This window comes from Oncorhynchus nerka, linkage group LG15, assembly GCF_034236695.1.
Source record: "Oncorhynchus nerka isolate Pitt River linkage group LG15, Oner_Uvic_2.0, whole genome shotgun sequence".
Classification (NCBI taxonomy): Eukaryota; Metazoa; Chordata; class Actinopteri; order Salmoniformes; family Salmonidae; genus Oncorhynchus; species Oncorhynchus nerka.
Genome location: NC_088410.1, coordinates 57,408,066 through 57,427,421, shown reverse-complemented (window position 1 = coordinate 57,427,421; position 19,356 = coordinate 57,408,066). Strand labels below are relative to the sequence as shown.

The 19,356-nt window shown below is 43.3% G+C and overlaps 1 pseudogene; it reads right to left on the bottom strand.

Moving 5' to 3' along the window:
* Window positions 1-281: 281 nt before the first annotated feature.
* LOC115142953 (calcium-dependent secretion activator 1-like) overlaps window positions 282-19,356 on the bottom strand; it is a 155,195-nt pseudogene continuing 136,120 nt past the window's right edge.

Sequence of the window (19,356 nt, the reverse complement as noted above, 5' to 3'; positions counted from 1 at the left end):
GTGTTGTCTATTTGTGTGAGATTTACCGTAGTATGAGGCAGGGTTTTCATTGTTCTGCTTTCATGAGCCCGTTTCTATAGTTGTTAACCCCTCAAGGGCAGTTCTATTTTCTATGGTCACAATGTTGCCCTCTGCTGGTTGACAGTTATCCCTAACCTCGCCATTATGCACTTTGGTGTTTCTCAGTGTGCAGGTTGAAAACATTTCATGTCCCCCTTTCCCTGGGTCAAATAGGTCATTTCCATATTCTATAAATGACACAAAGAGAACAATTGTGTATTTGTACAGTAATTTTATTTTGAGGCCACAGCTCTTGCATATTACAACTGTTGGCTTTCATAAGGCAAAAGCAAGAATTAATCCACCAGCTAATTGTCACACAAAACGGAAAGCATTCGGAGAGGGTGGGGACCCACGGGCATGCAGCGTTGGCTCAGAATGCAATGTACAGCGGTGTATATACAAAACAACAGTGAGACCCAAAGAAATGCCACACATCTCATTCTAATCAAGTACGTAATAAAACTAAAAAGACAGACCCAACTTTCATTTTGGTAAATTAAAAAAAACGTTTATTTTCAGCTCTTTTTCTCTGTAAACGTGCAACTAAATTTCAAATAGATTAGAACCTGTTTTCAAGGTCGTTTCAACAATGTAGAAAGAAAAATATAAATCTCCAACAAGATATCAAAATGGAGCTTTGAGAATATTGCATTTCCAGAATACCCACTCATTTTAGTTCAAGATGGCTGCTGGACGATGTCTTGTTAGTGATAGGGTGAAAGATTATGAGGTCACAGAGCATTGACACAGATGAGGAACAGACGGTCTAGAACATACTATGGTGCTGAGAGTACAGTAGAGTGAGTAGACGAGATGCTTATTCTAAACAGCATTGAACTTAAATACAGAGGGTCATTTTCAGTTTGAAGCAGTTGGCATCCACTTAAAGATAGTCAATACAAAAGAAAAGGGTCTATACACTCATCGTCACAACAATGTACCATTATAATGAATGTAGAATACAACAAAGAAGCGCGATATAGGTTTGCATTGGACAGGGACACACCTAATAATCTCACTCAACATTGTCAAACAAATGGTACTCCATATTGCTTAGGAACACAGAAATGAATTTAGAAATCAATGAGTCAAAGATATCATCAGTGCTATCTTCATCATGACACAGCTAAACTGTCATTCATGGTTTATTTTTTCAACATATTTATTTGTATTATTTTTCCTCAGCATAGTAATTACTATTTTTATTGTTTATTATAGGTCCTTCATGGGCATTTTGAGATGACAAAGAGGACCTAAAGTGGCTGTCTGAGTAACAGAGTTGGTACATGCATTGGTTACCAGGCTAAGTCATGTGAGAGTAGAGGATCGGGGGTCGGGAGTGGAGACGGGGGGGGGGGGGTAAAGGGAGGTGTCGGTGCCAGTTCTGAGGTCGGGCGGCGGCTGCAACTCTAGTCATCGTCTTCGTCCTCTTCGTCGCTGTCTTTCATGGAGATGCCCCCATGCCTCCCTCTTTCATGGATGCGTTGGCCTCCTCCAGGGTCAGCCTGTTCCTCACAGTGTCATACATCTTACTGTTCAGGGTGGAGTCTAGCACCCCCTGCAGACGGAAGTCACGGTACTTTTTCTACAAGGAGATGGATGATTAAGAGGGCGATTAGCAAGTATAGAGGGATGAAGTAGCTAAAGGCTCGACAAATAACTTGTGCCACTGAGTTACAGGTAGACGCCATGGTAATCAATGACAGTGAATATAAAGATATGAGGGTCTCTACAATGCACTATTAACCCCTACCATACCATTTTAGCCATGTTCATACTGGCAGTTTGAAGTGACTCTATCCCATTTTTTGTCATATCCGATTCGAATGGATCTTTTTCCTGCAGTCTGAACAACCAAAAAGCACATGGAATCAGATATATCAAGCCACATTTCATACAAATCTGATTCCTGGTCATGCAACTTGTGTCTGAACAGTCAAATCTGATTAATTTGTTTATTTAGACTGTTATTTTTCATATCTTGTTGCCTGCTAGCTACTCTGCTGACAGTTTGACAAGAACATGTGGTAGCTAACTAATAGGCTTAGGCGATATACCGTTTATACCGTCGATATACCGACGGTGTGATTTACAAAACCGTGGCGGGGGTGTGTCCTGCGCCACTGTTTATAAGTTAAGTATAACTATAAGAAATCCAAGATGTGTCAAATAAATGATATCCAGCTGAGGGCTCCAGCTGTGCATTTGATTTGCTGACTTGCTAGCTAAGTGGTTAGCTGTCAAGATCCAGCTTCTTGGCTACAGCAGAGACATTCAATCCCCTCCTGGATCAAGAACCCTTTTTTGTGCGCTAAAAAGATTGTGCCTATTGAGTGCACATTCGGTAACAGCGTATACCCCGGTATGTTACAGAGACAATATGACGCCATGAAAATCTGAATTACCACTCAACCCTACTAACTAGCTTGTTAATTGTTTACTAATAAATGAGTGAATGTGCTAGAAAGCTAAACAGCTAGCTAGCATGCTAGTTATTGTTCTGAACGTTGGATCATCTTATCCTTTAAGGCTTTAAATGTGTTCTTACACTATGATTTCAAATATTCAAAGCAGCTGGGAGACTTCCATGGCAGACATTGTTATCACATTAGCTTGCTACACAACAACTTCTGAGTAACAGAAAGCATGAGCACCGCCACGACCAATCAGGCTACACCATTGCACACGCACACCTGCCATTACCATGACAACTAGAGTAGCCATGACAGCAAATGACTAGTCTGAGCACACAAATCCAATTGTCACTTGTAACTTGCTGTTTGGACAGTCAGTATTCCAAAACTGATTTGAGCATTAAGGCCTGCAGTGTGAGCACAAGGCTTGTGTTGCCTTGACATGTTTTCAGTGTACATTTTCAATCATCTTCCCATTTTGCTATCAAATAAAGCGACACTAGTGTCAAAATAGTTACAATAGCTGAGATACAGTGCAGATGATCAACCCCTACCCTGGCAGTGAGTTACCTTGACGATCCTGATGAGGATCTTGAGCTGGTAGAGATGGAGCTGCTGGTCCATGCGCTCAGTGAGCCAGGTCCCCAGTAGGTTCATGGTGGCTGTGTACCATTGCTGCAACACACACAAACACAGCGTTCTCCAGCAAAACACACACACACACGTAGACGCAAACACAAACAAGCACAAACTAGAGCTCTCTGCATATCAAGATGCAGCTTGATATGTTCTCTAGTGAACACACACACACGTCTTACAAGCAAAACACACTAACACATAGCGAAGTACTTTCCGACACCTAACACACACAGACATTTACAGTATTTTCCAGGAAAGACAACACAGATTTCGAGAGAAAAAAAAGACACACACACACACACACACACACTCTGCAGTGGAGAAATAAACACACACTGAACATGCATAAAATACTTCTTTCAGGAAAAAGCCAATTAATTCTTTCAGAATTCCCATTTTTCCAAGCACTGCATGGCACTAAGTAAATCCGAGGGAAACAATGAAATGATTAATAAATTGCCAGGGTATATTAGTAGTGCTAGCTAGACATTAAAACTATAAAATGTTCATGTTTTCTGGCACAAACTTTCTGTCTCCAGTACAATCAGGGACAGAAATATCTACTTGACACAAGTTGTTCTTAGTAGGTACATGTCTAAACTGAACATAATATGGCATACCCATATACCATTTGTACAGTATATTGTAAGGGGATCTGAATGTATCATAAATGCTATACTTCAAATGATCTAGACCAGCACTAAAGCCTTGTGAAGGTTCTCCAATACACATAAGCAACACGACAACATCGTAGAACATTCATTCTACATACTGTAACTTCACAGTCTCGTTTCAACTCGACCATTTGCCGAAATGAAATCATAATGACAAAGTGAGTAAATGGTTATAGGCAGGCAAGGAGCAGACAGTTGTGCTATTTTCTTATACCTTATTTGAAGAATGTTTCATTCATTCAGAGTGTAGGATAAGATTGACCCAGATGATTCACAGTAGAGAGCAAGTTATAAGAGAACAGCACACGAGAGAAGAAGAGTGATGAACCAAGGAAGATAGGAAACGGTCGTCCTCCTCCGAACGTCCAGAAAAAGACAAATGAACTTTGAGTCATGTGGAGTGAGTAGGCAGGGCCAGGAATGAAAGACCTGAAGGGCTAGGATTGGACCTGGCTTGGTTGTTTCTTTTATTAGTTTGATTGGTCTAATTGCCCTAGCTCTAATTTGATTGTAACCAGGTTGGTTTTTGTCCTGTAGAGATGATTGGTTGGTCAGGAGGTTTTGGCTTGACGCTTGAGGTCAGATTTTAGCGGATGGATGCCTGTCCACTTCACACTGTCGAGTTGAGCCTACAGTATGTGCGTGCAGTGCATGCAGACCTGGAAGGAAGGTGGGTTTGGTGGCTTCGTGGGTGGCTGGGTGAATGCGTGCGTGCGTGCGGTTGGTGGGCTGTATGTGTAGTATGACTGAGGCATAACTCTTAGAGGTGGAAGGTCATGCTAGAAGATGTACACAGGAAGATTATTTGACTTGAAATCATGCCTTATCAACATAATGTGCTAAAACAACGCGACATTAGAGATAAGTGCCACTTTTTTGAAGAAAAGAGGAGGCGGCAGGAGTTATGGGGTTAATAAAGAAAGAAAGAAAGTAATTGAGAGAGAGAGACAGAGAGCGAGAGAGAGAGAGAGAGACGCAGCAGAGATACTACATGCAAAGAGATGGTTTGAATATAATAGCATTAGGAGGGAAAATAATGTTAAATAAAACAAAAGTTAATCACCAAAGACACTCCACAACTAACAGAAATACAACATTTAAAACCAAAACATCCACAGCTCAAAAGACATGAAACAGTCAAACGTGGTAGTGCTGGGTAAGGCCAGGTTAGAGCCAGCTATACAATCACACATCAGAAACAGTGAGGAGGAGGGGCTGTACTCTTAAAGCAGTGTGGAAACACAAGGAGAGAGACAGGGACAGTCAGTGTTGACCTTCAAGATGGAATTAAACACGCTTCACAGTAGTACATCACACCTTGCAAACACAAAATACACACCGCTCTAGCACAATAGCAGCACACGTCACAAACACTCAAAGCCAACACACACAGAGTGACAGCGCAGGAACAGTAGGCTACTGCACAAAGTATCACCTCTCAAATACACTAATACACAGCCAACACACGTACTAAACGACTCCAGCACATTGCCGCACGCCTTTCAAACATACAAAGCCAACACACACACACACACACACACACATACATACACCTGTGCACCACAATACTGTACAGTTTATACATTTCAGGGGTATGAAGCAAACACACGTCACCGTAGTAACACCTCACGGAAATGGTGGACACATTATTTCTAATGTACCACATAAGGATTATGTGCTTGTAAGACAGTGCTCTCATATCATTGGCTTTTGCTTCGCAAGACCGCTTCAAAACGCGAACGTGCATTTTAAAATACTGTATATTATTTGGTATTGCTTAGACAAAAAGGGAAAGTTGGTTATGACGTCTCCTAGTGTTGGAGTTTATTAGATGACCTGTACATCATTTCTTTATTTTTCTTTACCCAGAGAGCACTGCTTTTTCGATAATCCTGCCCGATGGTGCTTGCTTGGACTCTTTGCTTGTAAACAAAAAGTGATCCAACCAATCCACAAAGGTCCAAAAGCACTGTGGCGATGCACACCAGAATAGAGTGGGCAGGAGCAGAGAGGTTCAGAGAACAGAGGAGAAGAGATAGAGAGACGAGGAGAAAAGCCTATAGAGGAAGATAATAAAACACAAGCCTCTTCTGTTCCAGGCTGTGGTAGGCATACACACAGCGCCTGGTCTTAAAATGTGACATATAATATCCCTTTCCTGTCACAATTGTTTTGCCACATTCTGGAAAGCTCCCTCCCTATCGGTCAGGGGGAGACGGCATCTTACTTACGTCAAATAACCTTTCTATATACACCTCCTCATTGACCTTATCTCGCAGAATGTCCTGCGAATGGCGGACGCAGGTGACATAACCGTCTGCAACGTCCATCCCAGGCTTCTGCAAACACAACCAGAAACATAGACGTTGTAAATGTGTCATTTATGTCAGATTTAGATTATATTGAGTTTATTAGTCACGTGTACGGGGATGCAGATTTGGAAACATTTATTGAGAATACATGACACGTGTAATTAAAAATGTAGAAAACTCGATTCAATGAAATAAGGATGTGATGTACTTTATACAGACTCACACGGTACAATAGTGTTAAAGACATAGAGGCGGGGCGGGAGGGGCCGTGGCAAAGGTTACGTGGGAAGAATGTATCAGCTACGCACAGTACAGTAAAATCACCCCAAACACACGAGAATGTATTTTGATTTGAATTAAGGAAACGATAAGTACTTCCTTTCTGACTACATAGCTTTTTTTACTGGTTTGACATTTTACGGAGATCGACTGGGACCGTGGCACACTTACAGGGACGTCCACATACTTTGAAGCAGCTTTCACCTGAAATTACAGGCAGATTATGACAAGACAATATGAGAATTCCATCATTTGCAGTCATCGGTATACCTAGAATAATTGACGGAAGCATAGTGCCATCTGGTATGATATTGGAGGCGGTACAGCAGAGAAGCCTTGTCTTACCGTGAATGACATGAACGATGAGAATAGAGTGCCTTCATCGTATCGGGAGATCTTGGCCAACAGACCCTCCAGAATAACCACAAACTGAGAAGTGGGACACGCAAACAACAATAAACAAACTAATAATAACAACATTTATCCCAGACTGCAAATCACCTTGGTCTACTTTTCTAGTGCCACAAAGCACTACGAGGTCAACCACAATACGAGTTAAGTATCATCAGGGAGGACAAGAAGAAAAACTAAGTGTACCTTTGCCACCATGAGTTGGATCATGTCCTTTACACTCTCCTCAATCAGTTCATCTATCTGGGTGTGATACTGTTTCTGAAAGAGATATTTAACACACATTTCATCTACTTGGGTGGTACAGTTTTAGTAGGTGATCCCTTCTGGGAATTGACCCCACAACCTTTGCATTGGTAGTGCCACAGTCTTACCTCCTGGCCCATCTCCATGGCACACAGCTTGGAAGACTGGTCCTTTGCGTCCACCATCACATTGAACATGGTGCATATTGCTGCGGAGATGCGGAAGTCTGTTCCCCTGCTGCTCTTTGCCAGCTTGGACTCAAATGCCATCCTAGTGCTGCAATACACGTCAGGGAACATCTCTATGTCATGTATGGTATTTAGTTTGAGGCAGAGGCTCATGTCCAGCCACATGATCGAGAGACACACACACACACCAACACTGACAGTACACAACACCACACACCAGTGTTCATTTTGGCAGCCATTTTAGTTTTAGTCTTTAAATACGTTTTAGCCTTTGTCACATTTTAGTCATTTCATCCTTCGTTAGTTTTAGTTATTGTCAGTCGACTAAAACTCATGATAATTTTAGTCTTGTATTAGTCACAGCTATTTTAGTCTTGTATTAGTCACAGCAATTTTAGTCTTGTATTAGTCACAGCTATTTTAGTCTTGTATTAGTCACAGCTATTTTAGTCTTGTATTAGTCACAACTATTTTAGTCTTGTATTAGTCACAGCTATTTTAGTCTTGTATTAGTCACAGCTATTTTAGTCTTGTATTAGTCACAGCTATTTTAGTCTTGTATTAGTCACAGCTATTTTAGTCTGGTATTAGTCACAGCTATTTTAGTCTTGTATTAGTCACAGCTATTTTAGTCTTGTATTAGTCACAGCTATTTTAGTATTGTAATAGTCACAGCTATTTTAGTCTTGTAATAGTCAGTGCAGTTTTTTTCTATTAAATAATGAATATTAGTACATTTGAATGACACTACGTGGAAGTGTTTTTACAACTAATGCCGGTTTGCCTGAGGCTGATGCCGTGCAGGTGTTTGTACACATGCATATACACACACACTCATTCCAATAAACACATACAAGAACACACACATACATGTAATAGTGCCAGACATGCACACAAACATATACAGTTGGCATTGCTGTTATGATTTCAGTTGTCCTTGATGTCCTTTTTTTGCATTGTTGTTTTCTTCTGTCTTTTCCTTTTTTCTCTTTAGTTCATTCTCTTAGTTGTTGGTGCATTGGGGGGTTCGGTTCTTGGGGTGGGGAATGGGGGCACTGTGGGAGGGTTCTCGAATGGTTGAGGGACAGCTATTGGGGAACTGTAGGGGGATCTTAGAGGGTTCGGGTTTCACAAGATTGTGATCATGAAAAAGGACACTATGACGTATATTTTATATCACTATCATGCACAAACACCCTCACACAATAAGGATGGCTCTGTTGCGGACAGTTTCATACATGTTTGATAGTATCTTGATGCTGTATTGTTTGTCCTTCATGTTCTAATACTTTAATGTTACCCCTTCCTTGTGGTTTTTGTAATAAATAAGAAAAATACAAAATAAATAAAACATATTTAGGCTACCTCTGACTTTATCATGTTCACATTTAGATAACCTTTTCCAACTAGGCCCTTGTGTTCTTTAGCTGCCTACATTGATATTGTGGCAGATTGTAACCCATGAAAGCTATATATATATATATATATAACTTTTTTTAATTGTACCTTTATTTTACTAGGCAAGATGAGTTAAGAACAAATTCTTATTTTCAATGACGGCCTAGGAACAGTGGGTTAACTGCCTGTTCAGGGGCAGAACGACAGATTTGTACCTTGTCAGCTCAGGGGTTTGAACTTGCAACCTTCCGTTTACTAGTCCAACGCTCTAACCACTAGGCTACCCTGAACCATATAGTGTACAAAGCCTTGGCTACAGGTTAAACAATTTACAGCTTTGATTTCCTCCCCATCATAACCGTCAAGGGTGGTAAATAACAGTGGTTTTCTTGAAAAGGGAATAATTTGAGCTTTCCTAAAATGCCAGAAGTATTACTTGCGGGTTGGAGCGAGCGGTCGCATCCGAGCGGTCGCATCCGCGCTTCGGTCTGCTTCGGTCTGCAGGTTGTATAACTTTTCATTACATTTCATTACATTTCATTATAGTACAACGGTTTGATTTGTCTAATCTTAGCAATTTCTTCTTAGCTAGCTACATAGCCGTCTTTGTATCAAAGATAATTGCGTAATTATCGTATTTCGTCGTCCTCCTATCTGCCCAGCAGCTAGCCAGCTAGCTAACGTTCACCGTCTACCGTAGCACTGTAGTAACTATCACACTCAACTGAACGACTTGATTAGTGTAGTGTTAGCTAGCTACATAGTTGTCTTTGCTGTCTTCGTATCCAAGATAATTGTGTAGTTTAGAGTGTGTAGTCTTAGAGCGATTATCTTAATTTACTGAGGTTAGCTAGCCAGCTATTTGTCGTCCTTAACGTAGGAGTCACTCCTAGCTAGCCAACAGCTAGCCAACGTCTACTGAATAGAACTTTCGCATTCCGGTCGCATTCCGCTTCGCTCCACAGGTAGTATCACATTTTCATTTCATTTCATTACAGTCCCAACGGTGTGATTTGTTTGATCGTAGCTAGCTACATAGCTAGCTACATAGCCGTCTTTGTTTCAAAGATAATTGTGTAGTCTAGAGCGATTTTCTAGGTTAGCTAGCCAGCTATTGTCGTTCTTTTAACGCAACGTAACGTAATCAACACTGCTAGCTAGCCAGCTAGCCCCGAATAGCAGCATTGTAGAAACTTTACACTCAAAGGAACGACTTGATTAGTGTAGTGTCAACAACGCAGCCACTGCCAGCTAGCCTACAAAGTCAACAACGCAGCCACTGCCAGCTAGCCTACCTCAGCAGTACTGTATCATTTTAATCATTTTAGTCAATTAGATTCTTGCTACGTAAGCTTAACTTTCTGAACATTCGAGACGTGTAGTCCACTTGTCATTCCAATCTCCTTTGCATTAGCGTAGCCTCTTCTCTAGCCTGTCAACTATGTGTCTGTCTATCCCTGTTCTCTCCTCTCTGCACAGACCATACAAACGCTCCACACCGCGTGGCCGCGGCCACCCTAATCTGGTGGTCCCAGCGCGCACGACCCACGTGGAGTTCCAGGTCTCCGGTAGCCTCTGGAACTGCCGATCTGCGGCCAACAAGGCAGAGTTCATCTCAGCCTATGCCTCCCTCCAGTCCCTCGACTTCTTGGCACTGACGGAAACATGGATCACCACAGACAACACCGCTACTCCTACTGCTCTCTCTTCGTCCGCCCACGTGTTCTCGCACACCCCGAGAGCTTCTGGTCAGCGGGGTGGTGGCACCGGGATCCTCATCTCTCCCAAGTGGTCATTCTCTCTTTCTCCCCTTACCCATCTGTCTATCGCCTCCTTTGAATTCCATGCTGTCACAGTTACTGTACTCCTAATAGTCAACAAATGGCATTCGTTTTTTCCATAGGAAAAAAGCAACCACAACTCGCATTTGCTGACCGTTGCGCAAGATTAGGCAACACAAATGAATACATAACAGCGCACATGTTATTTATTCAAAGCAAAAATAGCCTACATGAAAGTAAGAGAGAGTAAACATTGTTACCCCCTTTTATGACCTTGTGTCATCACTGCAACTCCCCAACGGGCTCGGGAGAGGTGAAGGTCGAGCCATGCGTCCTCCGAAACATGACGCGCTTCTTAACACCCCATCCGCTTAACCCGGAAGCATGTATCAGAGGAAACACCATTCAACTAACGACCGACCGAAGTCAGTCTGCAGGAGCCCGGACCACCACAAGGAGTCACTAAAGCGTGATGAGCCAAACCCTCCCCTAACACAGACAGCGTTGGGCCAATTATGTGCCGCCCTATGGGACTCCCTGTCACGGCCGGTTGTGACACAGCCTGAGATCGAATGAGGGTCTGTAGTCCCTATGGGACTCCCGGTCATGGCTGGTTGTGACACAGCCAAGTATCAAAGAAGGGTCTGTAGTGACACATCAAGCACTGCAATGCCTTAGACCACTGCACCACTCAGGAGGCCATAAACATTGTTTCTAGTTGAGGTTAGTTACAAGTCAAGTGTCCTGGCTTCGCATCACTTCAAAAGATTGACAACTGACTGAAGTGACCGCCTGGGAGCTGTGTGGGTGAGAGCAGGGCAGATCAGCTCAATCAGACCACGCAACTGAAAGATGTCAATTCTTTCAATGAGAGGATTGCATCGAATATTCTGCATGCATGCTTATGATTGGACAAAACAGATGAAAAGGAGTTTCATGTCAAATAAAGATGTCCATTAGTCTCACTTGGAAGTCTCGTCTCATCACATTTTCGATGACTAAAATGAAAAGTAATTTGTTATTGTTGTTTGTTCCCCCAAGGCATCACGTCTCGTTATCGTCATAGTTTTAGTCTGGAAAAATAGGTCGTTGACAAGTACTTCTCGTCATAGTTATTGTTGACGAAATTAACACAGACACCGACCCCCACACACACCAGTACCGACACAACACACAGATAATAACACACCCTGACATACAGTACACACACACACACACACACACACACACACACACACACACACACACACCGTTTGACGCAATTCTCAATCATGTCGCTGGACATGAGCTTCATGCGGTTCTCCAGGTGTTTGGCGAACTCCTCCTCGGGCCAGTGTAGGTCCCTGATGAAGGTCTGTAGGGCCTCCAGCTTCCAGAACAGGTCCTCCGACGTCCCAGAGCCATTGCTGCACAGCCACGGTACACCCAAACACACACAGGTCAGAAACCAAAGGTCACAGAAGATAGAGGGGTCAGGGGGGTGTAGAGGAGGATGCTGGTCATTCACATCTCAACACTGGGGTCAAAGGTCCTTTATTCTGACCACACACCGGCCGACTGTTTCAGAGTCGTTTCCCTCATACTAAATTCAATTATAAATAACATATCGTCAGTTTAGACAGAGCCAGTGTATGGGAAGAATAAGAGGACAGGGTTGAAAATAACATTTCAATAACCATGCTGTAGCACCTGGTTATTAATAGCCTTTTAGGTGTGGAGTGGGTTCATGCAGGATAGTCACTGCAGATATCACACACACTGACTTGTGTCTGTAATACAACACAGGGGAGTGGAGAGGTGAGGGAGGGCGTGTCCTAAAACATGGCTATCATTGTGTGTTCAAACGTAGGTTTAATTTATCTCTATTGAACTTGGATTTGTTTGGAGTATACACGATCAATCACAGAAAATAAAACTCCAAAAGAGCAGCCCAATCTCTCACCCCCCCATGTCCTCAGGCTGGTGATACTGGGTGGGTATCCTATTGTACAGTAGCTATTAAACACACCATGCAGTCCTGTCTGAAGGTGCTGCCATCCTGGGTAGAGCTGACTGGGATAGAGGGATGCAGGAAAAGAAGGAGGAGAAGAGGAAAGGAGGACAGGAGAGGGGGCAGATCTCTACTGCGTTGGATGCCAGCTGCACTGAAGTGGTGGTTGCTTCAGAGGATTGAGCGAACAATCCACCCACCCAGTTACCACCGGGAAGAATCTCTACCCACTTACCCACCCCAACCATAGAAATAAAACCACTAAAACAGAAATACCCATTGACTAGAATGGGGATGTCCATTCTTGTGATTCAATTTCTATGATCCCACCCTTTGACCACCTGGCCCCGCCCACCCTATCCCACTGGCCACAGACAGTCATGTGAGCCAGGACCAGCAGTATTCATACATGGGTGCTGATGCGATGTTCAACTGTACCTTCCATAAGCAATCACTGGTACAGTCAACTTTTCATGAGCACTACGGACTAACCACTGCATTCTTTATACAGCTAGTGAAAACTGTAGGAGAGAGGCGGAGAGATACACATTGGACAGAAAATTCCAGATTATCATAATGTCCACTGTCACAATAAATTTCAGTGCAACAAGCCCAAAACCTCCAGTGAAACATGGTTTGGATCTGTATCTCTATACCTCACAGCTCAACTGCATGCATGTTGAGAGGAAATGAGAGCTTGTCAAATAGCCACTCATTTCAAGAACAAACAAGTCTAAACTTTAAACAAGCCTAAACTACTGTCCGTAACCCCCTTGCAGTGCTCTTGGCATGAACATGATATGATCGGTAAAGACTGTTTACTCCAGATTTGATTTGAGGAACGGAATGGTATCTGTAATGCGTTTGTAATGTGTGTGGTGTGCACTAGCCTATGTAGTTGAGAAACAAAGCTATCTTCCCTCACATAATGCCTAAGCAGGTCATTGGCAAAGACATTTCAAAATCGAAATCAATATTTTAATTTGGCCTTCTATTGTCAATGACCTGCGACAAGGGGATCTAGGGGACATCTTCATACCAAGGCAACACGATGCTGATGTACATAAATCTAAGGTGAACTAGTTGAATACACACTCAGGGTCATAGATAGCAGCCATCCATGTCGGGGTGGAAAAACTAGGCATTGTTGGAAGGTTAACTGATAGTCCTGCTACTGGCGGCAGATTTGGTACTTTGGGAATTTGGAGGTTGACATTTGGTATTTGGAGATTCACATTGGGCAGATTACTTGTCAAACTCCTGCAGAAGAGACAGACAAAAAGAACAAAATAAATCCAGAACAGTGGTAATGTAGATGCTGCTGCAGTTCAAAGCCATGTGAAACTGTGCAGTAAAAGTAATCAAATCCAGAACACAAGAGGAAAAGTCACACAAAGAAACGGAGCATCTTCAGACATAATATGTAAAAGTAACACATAGACAAGAGCAACAGTTAGAGAAGCAGTTTTTCTCTGAAGCACATACAAAAAGAGGACCTACTACATTCAGAATAAGCGGTGGATTGTATGCATATATATATATATATATAAAAGGAGCAGTAAGGCAAAACAGCAAAGTTATCCAAAAGACCTATTGTCTATAAATATGTATTTTCCTTTGAGGTTTAGAGCTTTTGTAAAAAGAGCTTCATTTAAAAGAAAGCAACGCAAATGTAAATGGCATGACAAATCAATAAGTATTGGTTGTAAAGTGAAAAAGAGAAAATTAGCAACACAAAATACACTGGAGAGCTTCTATCCCTAGTGACATTTCAAAGCACACACTATGAGGGTTAGTCCACAAAACAAAAGGATGGAAATATTGGAGATTGACTTCAACTAAACTACATGCGACCTAGTCTGGGATGAGGGTCCCGAATGTGGCACAGTATTGCCTGTTGCGCTTTTGCAAGTTTACCGCACAATATCCGCGAAAGCTTGAAGCTTCCAATCACAAAACTAATATTTTTTTTTATAATACCGTACGAGTCATAGCTACCATCATATTCAGGTTTAATTTGTTTCTGGAGTTCGAAAAACTAATTTCCGAGACCTATGTCTCCTAATAAACGTTTTATGAATGCCTTTTGGGATAGGTTTTCCTTATCAGAAAATAAACTCCTTATCTATTACTCTCCTCAAACTGTTCTGGCTGTGGAGTTTTCTGAGGCAGTCAATAAGGAGTGAACAACAAGACTGCTCTCCTAAATATAGTAGTCTTGTAGGAGTGTCTCTCTCCTGGCCTCTCCTAGAATAGACAGTTAGTGTGAGGAAGGACGGCCCCTTACTTTACAGGCACCCAGGACTCTCCCTCAAAGCCCCTGGTGATAGACTGAGCGATGGAGGACTCCATCAGGTCTACATATCTGACCACCAGGGGAGCATAGAGGTCCTGCAGGTGTTTGTGGAATTTCCCATTGCACAGGTGATCTAGAAGCAGAAGAAGAGAGAGAATAGAGAGATTATAACTACATATATATTGTTACATGGTTAGATTGTTATTATTGCTATAAACACTACAGAGGGGAAGTTATCTAGGCAGAAGAGAGAGAGAGAGAGAGAGAGAGAGCGAGAACACCGTATTGATGTTATAGCATAAACCTCTCAGAGGCGCAGGACAAGCCGTGTGGGTGTGCCACAGTACAGTGTGTGTTTTATTGTTTTACTATACTCGGCCTTGTCTCAGGATGGTCAATCCGTGGTTGAAGATATCCCTCTAGTGGTGTGGGACTGTGCTTTGGCAAAGTGGGTGGGGTTATATTCCTACCTGTTTGGCCCTGTCCGGGGGTATCGTCGGACTGGGCCACAGTGTCTCCCGACCTCTCGTCTCAGTCTCCAGTATTTATGCTGCAATAGTTTATGTGTCGGAGGGCTAGGGTCAGTGTTTTAAATCTGGAGTATTTCTCCTGTCATATCCAGTGTCTTGTGGGAATTTAAATATGCTCTCTCTAATTCTCTCTCTCTTTCTCTTTCTTTCTTTCTTTCTTTCTTTCTTTCGCTCCCTCTCTCTCGCTCTATCTGAGGACCTGAGCCCTGGGACCTGGGACCATGCCTCAGGATTACCTGGCCTGATGACTCCTTTCTGTCCCCAGCCCACCTGGATGTTGATTAAGGCAGTCCCCCACACCTCTTTGATTCAGAGGGGTTGGTTTAAATGCAGAATACACATTTCAGTTGAATGCATGCAGTTGTACAACTGACTAGGTATCCTCCTTTCCCTATCCTACGCCTATCTATGTTTCCTGGGGGGGGTGACTTTTGAATGGGTGATTAAGCCCTTTCACATTCCAAGTCCAACTTGTTCCTTAATGTTTATTGGATGGAGAAAGCCATTGGTGTATATAGAAGAGACACATGAAACATACAGTCAGTGCGGAGGAAGTCGTTGAGCAGCTGGAAGAGAGGGAAGCTGTCCCAGCTCTCAGGAGACTGGATTTCCAGAGCAGCGTCCATGTCCACGGCGTACATAGCCAGGAAGGTCTCAGCGTGCTCCGTCATCAGGTCAGACCACCAGGCAAAGGCCTAGACACACACAGATACCACGGACAGGACAGGGACAGAACCAAGGAGGGGGTGAACGGTGAACACAAGCCCCAGTCAGGGTGTGAGGATGTGGGGTAGAGCAGGCAGGACAGGGAGGATCACACACATACTGGAGCTAATCAGAGCTCTAACAAACCCACGCCAGCATAGCACTGTGGACTGATATATCATGTGTAGGTAGGTGGACCATTAAATGTAGTGATTGTATGCAGTTAACTATAGCAATGGTTGTCTGTAGCCTTGCAAACCCACGTGTTCTCCAAGAATGAGTAAAACCAATCCACAGCTCTTTCTGGTGAAGACTAAAGGGTTTGGGGCTAATTGAAACCTTAGATAACCTCCCACCAATGTGAGAACAATTTTACAATACATTTATACACAAAGCAGGTAATAGCATAATAATATCATGAAGCTGATCCATTCTGTTCTATTCATTGATCAGATATCTCTAGATTGAGGGAGGGTCACAGCCGGGGGAGGGGGGGTGCCTTTTCTCATGCAGACTGAGGTGGATAAGTCCCTACATGCTCACCAGGACCAGGAAGGACCTCGCGTTTCCACCATTCACATCATTGCCATACCAACAGAACACTCCTCATTAGATGTGAATGTGACACGGGTCATGTCCATGCACTGCTCTCAGCCATATAACAGGAAGTAGGCACACCGACCGCAGACTGCAGCACATAGCTTCTCTACTAGCTACAGGGTTTCCAGAGGGACAATTTCTGGATAAACCAGTGTTCTTGATATTGTTTTCCCAGATATTTTGGGACTACTAGTTAGAGTAAACACTGGTACTTAGTGGGCCAGAAAGAGGTATTTTTCCATGTCTATTTCCATTGACCTTTCTGCTTCTCTCGATTTTGCTGCTGTGCTTGCAGTCTGGGCTTGGGTTATCTGCTCATTGTTGGAAAAACTTGACAGGACGAATAATCATTCCTGTTATGCTGCATGCTTTTATTCCATATCGATTCGATACCCCTGGAAAAACATCTGCCATAGAGGGACTATAGCCAGCAAAGCGCAGGGGGACGGCACTGCAGTCAGGTCCTCACTTACCTGTCTGACCACTTACATGCCCACCCCCTGCCCGACTACTACAGTACAGGCAGAAGACCAAGCTGTGCTCCATCATCATCATCACTATCATCATCATACACAGGGCAGGGGAGAGTGTGGACTCAGGGAGAGGTGTGGGTGGGGATGGGGGGGGGGGGGGTGGACAGGTAAACTGGATGCTCCATCCTATATTGGGGGAAAGGAACACAGGCAAGGCCCAGGTCTCTACAAGCATGCCCAAGCTCGGTGCTCCGTCTCAGCCAGAGAAGTTACAGGCTCCAGTGCTACAGCAGGCACCATCATTCACAACAGTCCCAATACAACAAGCCCAAAAGAGCAGTCCTGGAGTGTACCAACAAGTCAGAGAAATGGGGACAGGGCATCTACTGGACATGCACAAACCATTAGAGGGTTAGGGGGGAGGGGTGTTCTCATTCAACTTCACCACATACCTCTTTGCCCTGCAGGGAGCGAACATCACCGATCATACAGACAGTGAAAACACAGGGAGGATAGTCACATTAATGTATCTACAGCATCAAGCATTTCTTTAAAGGATTAACGAGTGGAGGAACAATTCTTAGACGGAAAGAGGGAAAGCAGAGAGATGGAAGAGGAGAAGCCGGAAGGAGGAGGAATGTTCTAAATGTTCAAAGAGAGGGAACCGCGATTTGAAACCCGAACTTAAAGCTGGATGGAGGAAGGAGAGGATAGACACATTTATGTTCATGGTGGAGTTTGGGGATTCAATCAAACCCTAAAAGAACCACAAAGAGTATACTGTGGCATATGTCACTTCAACATGCTGCTAGAGAGAAGAAGACTAGTCCCTATGGCCCCATGGACATGCTCTATGATCAACGTGATGTTGTGCAGCCTATAGTATGGCGGTGCGTTACAGTCAGCATGTTAGCTGATGTCTCTGAACCAACACACAACAGCCACCCTCTCTAGTGGATTTCCCTCAGCCTTATAACACTAAGGGCAGCCTCTGTGCAGGCCAACATGCGATAGATAGGGAGAGGAGGTTGGTGATGGGTCTGAGGAGAAAGAGAAATAATTATACTGTACCGATTGATCTCCAGAACTTGTGACTGCAGCCTGTCAAGCATATGTCAGAGAGATAGAATACATCTGCTTATCCGCATTCATCTTATTGATCCCATAGGATCACCTGTAGATCTTCTATACATGCTCATCATGCTTTTACATTCATTTTAGTATACTTTTAGGCAAATACAGAGGTAAAGGGAAACCTATTTAGTGATGTTTCTAGTTCATGTTCCAGCTTCTCAGCTAAAGTAACACTGAATGAGCATGCTTCGCCTACTGTACAGTATGACTAGGAGCAGCTAGCCTACATTAGAGCTACCTGTAAATGCTCTGTACTCTACTGTACACAATAAGCTGAAATCAAATCAGACATTACCATCTTTCAAGGTAACCAATGTTTTATGTAGCATTGCAGCACTGGGGTTATGAATTTTGAGTCAGTGGAGAAGGGAACGGCACACTTCACCACTCTCCCACTTTAAAATGCCTCCTTATTGCACTGGTACAATGTTAACATCCATTATTAATCTCCCATTAAGGATTTCCACCTGTGTATTAAATCTTTGATGACATTTTTTATTTGATTTGATTTTTTAAAAGTTACCCATGCACAAAGACAGCGCTACACATGAACAGGTGTCAGGAAGGAATAGGCTAGCTCCCTCCGCCGTGCCCAGGTGTCGGAGGGGGTAAAGAAGTGAGATAGATAAAGAGAGGGATGAGAGGAGGAGAAGAGGAGGAGTTACCCACTCACCTCCGCATGATGCTCCTGGTTCTGCTGAAGGACCTCTATGACTAGCTCGGCCAGGCGAATAGTGTCCTCGAGTTTTTTGGCGGGCGTGACTAACCGGCCTACGTTCTCTGGAGCAGAAGGATTAGGGGTAAGGAAGGGGTTAGTTAGGCAGAGAGAGGGGTAGCTAACAGTTCCCATCTGTATGGATAACCCCAGAAATTGTTGAAACGAAAGACGTAAGTGCTTATGCTGTGTCATATGGTTTCTAAAGCATGCACGCAATATAAACTGGCACTGGGGCATTGTCGGTAGACAGTCAATGTGAGGAGATATCGGCCAAAACAGTCAGGTAGAAACGACTGACTAAACCTATCCCATGGAGAAACCAAAATCTTTGTTATACTCATCATGCAAAATACTCTTAATGCTTTTGCTGCCCGGGATTATTGATGTTGAGTTTGTAACAAATATCGTTTGTAAGATCTACGGTGTACCTGGACACTGTCTTTTAATATATCATCTGCTGACATAAAATTCGTTAGGACAGTTTAATGTGGTGAAATGAGGTCGT